Source organism: Arachis stenosperma, chromosome 10, assembly GCF_014773155.1.
Source record: "Arachis stenosperma cultivar V10309 chromosome 10, arast.V10309.gnm1.PFL2, whole genome shotgun sequence".
Taxonomy (NCBI): Eukaryota; Viridiplantae; Streptophyta; class Magnoliopsida; order Fabales; family Fabaceae; genus Arachis; species Arachis stenosperma.
In genome coordinates this window covers 83360706-83367806 of record NC_080386.1, presented here as the reverse complement: position 1 = coordinate 83367806, position 7101 = coordinate 83360706, and the positions used below count along the sequence as shown (strand labels likewise).

The 7101-nt window shown below is 41.6% G+C and overlaps 1 non-coding gene across 1 annotated transcript; it reads right to left on the bottom strand.

The window, feature by feature from the left end:
• Positions 1-108, bottom strand: LOC130958497 (small nucleolar RNA R71). Its single transcript, XR_009077615.1, has one exon. It is a non-coding gene; the product is annotated as a small nucleolar RNA R71 (small nucleolar RNA).
• Between the last annotated feature and the right edge of the window lie 6993 nt (positions 109-7101).

Sequence of the window (7101 nt, the reverse complement as noted above, 5' to 3'; positions counted from 1 at the left end):
AAGCTTAGAGTGGAAGTCCAAACCTTCAGACAGAAGGATGGAGAATCCCTCTATGAAGCTTGGGAAAGATACAAACAATTGATCAGAAAATGTCCTTCAGACATGCTTTCTGAATGGAGCATCATAGGTATTTTCTATGATGGTCTCTCTGAACTATCCAAGATGTCTTTGGATAGCTCTGCTGGAGGATCTCTTCATTTGAAGAAGACGCCTACAGAAGCTCAAGAGCTCATTGAAATGGTTGCAAATAACCAATTCATGTACACTTCTGAAGGGAATCCTATAAACAATGGGACAAGTCAAAAGAAAGGAGTTCTTGAGATTGACACTCTGAATGCCATTTTGGCTCAGAACAAGATATTGACTCAACAAGTCAATTTGATTTCTCAAAGTCTGTCTGGAATGCAAAATGCACCAAGCAGTACTAAGGATGCTTCATCTGAAGAAGAAGCTTATGATCCTGAGAACCCTTCAATGGAAGAGGTGAATTACCTAGGAGAACCCTATGGAAACACCTATAGTTCTTCATGGAGAAATCACCCAAATTTCTCATGGAAGAATCAAGAGAGACCTCAACAAGGTTTCAACAACAATAATGGTGGAAGAAACAGGTTCAGCAATGGCAAGCCTTTTCCATCATCTTCTCAGCAACAGACAGAGAATTCTAAGCAGAACCCCTGTGACTTAGCAACCATGGTCTCTGATCTAATCAAAACCACTCAAAGTTTCATGACTGAAACAAGGTCCTCCATTAGAAATTTGGAGGCACAAGTGGGACAGCTGAGCAAGAAAGTTACTGAACTCCCTCCAAGTACTCTTCCAAGCAACACAGAAGAAAATCCAAAAGGAGAGTGCAAGGCCATCAACATGGCCGAATTTGGAGAGGAAGGAGAGGAAGTGAACGCCACTGAGGAAGACCTCAATGGGCGTGCACCAACCTCCAATGAGTTCCCTAATGAGGAACCATGGGAATCTGAGGCTCAAAATGAGACCATAGAGATTCCATTGGACTTACTTCTGCATTTCATGAGCTCTGATGAGTATTCCTCCTCTGAAGAGGATGAGTATGTCACTGAAGAGCAAGTTGCTAAATGCCTTGGAGAAATCATGAAGCTAAATGACAAGTTATTTTGAAATGAGACTTGGGAGGATGAACCTCCTTTGCTCACGAAAGAACTGGATGACTTGTCTAGGCAGAAATTACCTCAAAAGAGACAAGATCCTGGGAAGTTTTCCATACCTTGTACCATAGGCACCATGACCTTCAAGAAGGCTCTGTGTGACTTAGGGTCAAGTGTAAACCTCATGCCTCTCTCTGTAATGGAGAAGCTAGGGATCTTTGAGGTACAAGCTGCAAGAATCTCACTAGAGATGGCAGACAACTCAAGAAAACAAGCTTATGGACTTGTAGAGGATGTTTTGGTGAAGATTGAAAGACCATTACATCCCTGCTGATTTCATAGTCCCAGAGACTGGGAAGTGCATGAATGAATCTATCATCCTTGGCAGACCCTTCCTAGCCACAGCAAAGGCTGTGATTGATGTTGATAGAGGCGAACTGATCATTCAAGTGAATGAAGAATCCTTTGTGTTTAAGGCTCAAGGATACCCCTCTGTCACCATGGAGAAGAAGCATGAAGAGCTTCTCTCAAATCAGAGTCAAGCAGAGCCCCCACAGTCAAACTCTAAGTTTGGTGTTGGGAGGCCACAACCAAACTCTAAGTTTGGTGTTGAACCCCCACATTCAAACTCTAAGTTTGGTGTTGGGAGGTTCCAACATTGCTCTGAGTATCTGTGAGTCTCCATGAGAGCCCTCTGTCAAGCAACTGACATTAAAGAAGCGCTTATTGGGAGGCAACCCAATGTTATATTTTATCTATTTTCCTTTGTTATTTTATGTTTTTTTGTAGGTTAATGATCATAAGAAGTCACAAAATCAAGTGAAAAAGCAAAAACAGAATGAAAAACAGGAAGAAAAATAGCACACCCTGGAGGAAGAACTCACTGGCGTTTAAACGCCAGTGAGGGTAGCAGTTGGGCGTTTAACGCCCAGTCTGGCACCATTCTGGGCGTTTAACGCCAGAAAGGGGCACCAGACTGGCGTTAAACGCCAGGAAAGGGCAAGAACCTGGCGTTAAACGCCAGAAATGGGCACCAGCCCGGCGTTTAACGCCAGAATTGGCTCAAAACGTGATTTTGCATGCCAATTGGTGCAGGGATGACTTTTCCTTGACACCTCAGGATCTGTGGACCCCACAGGATCCCCACCAACCCCACCACCCTCACCATTCAAATTCAAACCACTTACCCTCCCAAACCCACCCATAAATGACCGAACCATAAACCCCTCCTCTCCTATATATACCCTTCTTCACTCCTTCATTTTCACACAACCTAAACACCACTTCTCCCCCCTCTTTGGCCGAACACATAAGCCACACCCTTCTTCCTCATTTCTTCTTCTTCTACTCTCTTCTTTCTTCTTTTGCTCGAGGACGAGCAAACCTTTTAAGTTTGGTGTGGTAAAAGCATTGCTTTTTGTTTTTCCATAACCATTTATGGCATCCAAGGCCGGAGAAACCTCTAGAAGAGGAAAGGGAAGGCAAAAGCTTTCACCTCCGAGTCATGGGAGATGGAGAGATTCATCTCAAGGGTGCATCAAGACCACTTCTATGAAGTTGTGGCCATGAAGAAGGGTCAACTTTGATCAAAGGTTGGACCAAGTCCTCATAAACATTTGTAAAGAGGGCGCTCAATGGAAGAGAAATTCAAGAGGGAAGCCGGTTCAACTGAGAAGGCATGACCTCAAGCCCGTCACTAAGAAAAGGATGGAGCAAACAAAGAGACCCCTCTCATCATGAGAGAGGAGCAACAAAGACAAGGAAGAGACATTGAGGAGCTCAAGCACTCCATAGGATCTTCAAGAGGAAGAACAAGCCGCCATCACTAAGGTGGACCCGTTCTTTAATTTCCTTGTTCTTTTGTTTTTCGAAATTTTCATGCTTATGTTTGTCTATGTTTGTGTCTTATGATCATTAGTGTCTTAGTGTCTATGCCTTAAAGTTATGAATGTCCTATGAATCCATCACCTTTCTTAAAAGAAAACTGTTTTTATCACAAAAGAACAAGAAGTACAGGATTTCAAATTCATCTTTAAAACTAGCTTAATTAGTTTGATGTGGTGACAATACTTTTTGTTTTCTGAATGTATGCTTGAACAGTGCATATGTCTTTTGAATTTGTTGTTCATGAATGTTAAAATTGTTGGCTCTTGAAAGAATGATGGAAAAGGAGACATGTTACTGAGGATCTGAAAAATCATAAAAATGATTCTTGAAGCAAGAAAAAGCAGTGAATACAAAAAAAAAAACGAAAAAAAGGGAGAAAAAGAAAAAGAAAGAAAAAGAAAGAAATAAAATTGTGATCCAAGGCAAAAAGAGTGTGCTTAAGAACCCTGGACACCTCTAATTGGGGACTCTAGCAAAGCTAAGTCACAATCTGAAAAGGTTCACCCAATTATGTGTCTGTGGCATGTATGTATCCGGTGGTAATACTGGAAGACAGAGTGCTTTGGGCCACGGCCAAGACTCAATAAGTAGCTGTGTTCAAGAATCATCATACTTAACTAGGAGAATCAATAACACTATCTGGATTCTGAGTTCCTAAAGAAGCCAATCATTCTAAATTTCAAAGGATAGAGTGAGATGCCAAAACTGTTCGGAGGCAAAAAGCTACTAGTCCCGCTCATCTAATTTGGAGTCTATAGTATATTCTCTTCTTTTTATCTTATTTGATTTTCAGTTGCTTGGGGACAAGCAACAATTTAAGTTTGGTGTTGTGATGAGCGGATAATTTGTACCCTTTTTGGCATTGTTTTTAGTATATTTTTAGTATCTTTTAGTTAGTTTTTATTATATTTTTATTAGTTTTTAGTTAAAATTCACTTTTCTGGACTTTACTATGAGTTTGTGTGTTTTTCTGTGATTTCAGGTATTTTCTGGCTGAAATTGAGGGATCTGAGCAAAAATCTGATTCAGAGACTGAAAAGGACTGCAGATGCTGTTGGATTCTGACCTCCCTTCACTCGAAGTGGATTTTCTGGAGCTACAGAGATCCAATTGGCGCGCTCTCAACGGCGTTGGAAAGTAGACATCCTGGGCTTTCCAGAAATATATGATAGTCCATACTTTGCCCAAGATTTGATGGCCCAAACCGGCGTTCAAAGTCACCAACAGAAATTCCAGCGTTAAACGCCGGAACTGGCACCAAAATGGGAGTTAAACGCCCAAACTGGCACCAAAGCTGGCGTTTAACTCCAAGAAGAGTCTCTACACGAAAATGCTTCATTGCTCAGCCCAAGCACACACCAAGTGGGCCCGGAAGTGGATTTTTATGTCATTTACTCATCTTTGTACACCTTAGGCTACTAGTTTCCTATAAGTAGGACCTTTTACTATTGTATTTTAATCTTTTGATCACTTTAGATCTCTAGATCATCTTTGGACATCTAGTTCTTAGATCATTTGGGGGCTTGCCTCATGGCCATGCCTAGACCTTGTTCTTATGTATTTTCAACGGTGGAGTTTCTACACACCATAGATTAAGGTGTGGAGCTCTACTGTACCTCGAGTATTAATGCAATTACTATTGTTCTTCTATTCAATTCCGCTTGTTCTTTGTCCAAGATATCACTTGTTCTTCAACTTGATGAATGTGATGATCCGTGACACTCATCATCATTCTCACTTATGAACAAAGTGACTGACAACCACTCTTGTTCTACAAGCATACGAGGCTCTAGTGAATATCTCTTGGATTCTTTAACCGGAATCTTCGTGGTATAGGCGAGAACTGATGGCGGCATTCAAGAGAATCCGGAAGGTCTAACCTTGTCTGTGGTATTCTGAGTAGGATTCAATGATTGAATGACTGTGACGTGCTTCAAACTCCTAGCAGGCGGGGCGTTAGTGACAGACGCAAAAGAATCGCTGGATTCTATTCCGGCCTGACCGAGAACCGACAGCTGATTAGCCATATGCTGTGACAGAGCATAGGAACATTTTCACTGAGAGGATGGGAGGTAGCCACTGACAACGGTGAAACCCTTGCATAAGCTTGCCATGGAAAGGAGTAAGAAGGATTGGATGAAGACAGTAGGAAAGCAGAGAGACGGAAGGGAAGGCATCTTCATACGCTTATCTGAAGCTCTCACCAATGATATACATAAGTATCTCTATCTTTATCTTTATGTTTTATTCATCATCTATACCCATTTGAGTCCGCCTGACTAAGATTTACAAGGTGACCATAGCTTGCTTCATACCAACAATCTCCGTGGGATCGACCCTTACTCACGTAAGGTATTACTTGGACGACCCAGTGCACTTGCTGGTTAGTTGTGCAAAGTTGTGTAGTGAATCACAATTTCGCACACCAGCAGAGTAAAAGAGTTACTAAAACTCCTCCTAGCACTCTCCCAAGTAATACAGAAGAGAATCCAAAAAGAGAGTGCAAGGCCATCCACACGTCCAACATGGCCGAACCTGTAGAGGAGGGAAACATAGTAATTCCCAGTGAGGAAGACCTCATAGGACGTCTACTGACCACTAGGGAGTCCCCTCATGAGGAACCAAAGGAATCTGAGGCTCATCTAGAGACCATATAGATTCCACTGAACTTTCCATTACCGTTCATGAGCTCTGAAGAATATTCTTCTTCTGAAGAAGATGAAGTTACTACTGAAGAGTAAACTGCTCAGTATCTAGGAGCAATCATGAAGCTGAATGCCAAATTATTTGGTAATGAGACTTGGGAGGATGAACCTCTATTGATCATTAATGAACTAAACGCCTTGGCTTAGCTGAAGATACCTTAAAAAAAACCGGATCCCGGAAGGTTCTTAATACCTTGCACTATTGGCACCATGACCTTTGAGAAGGCTCTGTGTGACCTGGGGTCAAGTGTAAATCTCATGCCACTCTCTGTAATGGAGAAATTGAGAATTTTTGAAGTAAAAGCTGCAAGAATCTCACTGGAGATGGCAAACAAATCAAAGAAACAGGCTTATGGACTTGTAGAGGATGTTTTGGTAAAGGTTGAAGACCTTTACATCCCTGCTGATTTCATAATCCTAGACACTGGGAAGGATGAGGATGAATCCATCATCCTTGGAAGACCCTTCCTAGCCACAACAAAAGCTGTGATTGATGTAGACAGAGGAGAGTTAGTCCTTTAAGTGAATGAAGACTACCTTGTGTTTAAGGCTCAAGGATCTCCTTCTGTACACATGGAGAAGAAGCATGAAAAGCTTCTCTCATTACATAGTCAAACAGAGCCCTTACATTCAAACTCTAAGTTTGGTGTTGAGAAGCCATCATCATGCTCTGAGTATCTATAAGGCTCCATGAGAGCTCACTATCAAGCTATTGACATTAAAGAAGCGCTTGTTGGGAGGCAACCTAATTTTTACTTATCTATCTTGAATTTCCATTTTCCATTGTTATTTATGTTTCATTAGGATGATGATCATGTGGAGTCACAAAAATAAAAGCAAAAATAAAAAATAACATTGAAAATAGCACACCCTGGAGGATGAGTGATGCACGAAATTGCAATCACACTTTTGCAATCCGCACAACTAACCAGCAAGTTGATGAGCGGATAATTTATACGCTTTTTGGCATTGTTTTTAGTATGTTTTTAGTATGATCTAGTTAGTTTTTAGTATATTTTTATTAGTTTTTAGTTAAAATTCACTTTTCTGGACTTTACTATGAGTTTGTGTGTTTTTCTGTGATTTCAGGTATTTCTGGCTGAAATTGAGGGACCTGAGCAAAATCTGATCCAGAGACTGAAAAGGACTGCAGATGCTGTTGGATTCTGACCTCCCTGCACTCAAAGTGGATTTTCTGGAGCTACAGAAGCCCAATTGGCGCGCTCTCAACGGCGTTGGAAAGTAGACATCCTGAGCTTTCCAGCAATATATGATAGTCCATACTTTGCCCAAGATTTGATGGCCCAAACCGGCGTTCAAAGTCACCCTCAGAAATTCCAGCGTTAAACGCCGGAACTGGCACCTAGATGGGAGTTAAACGCCCAAAC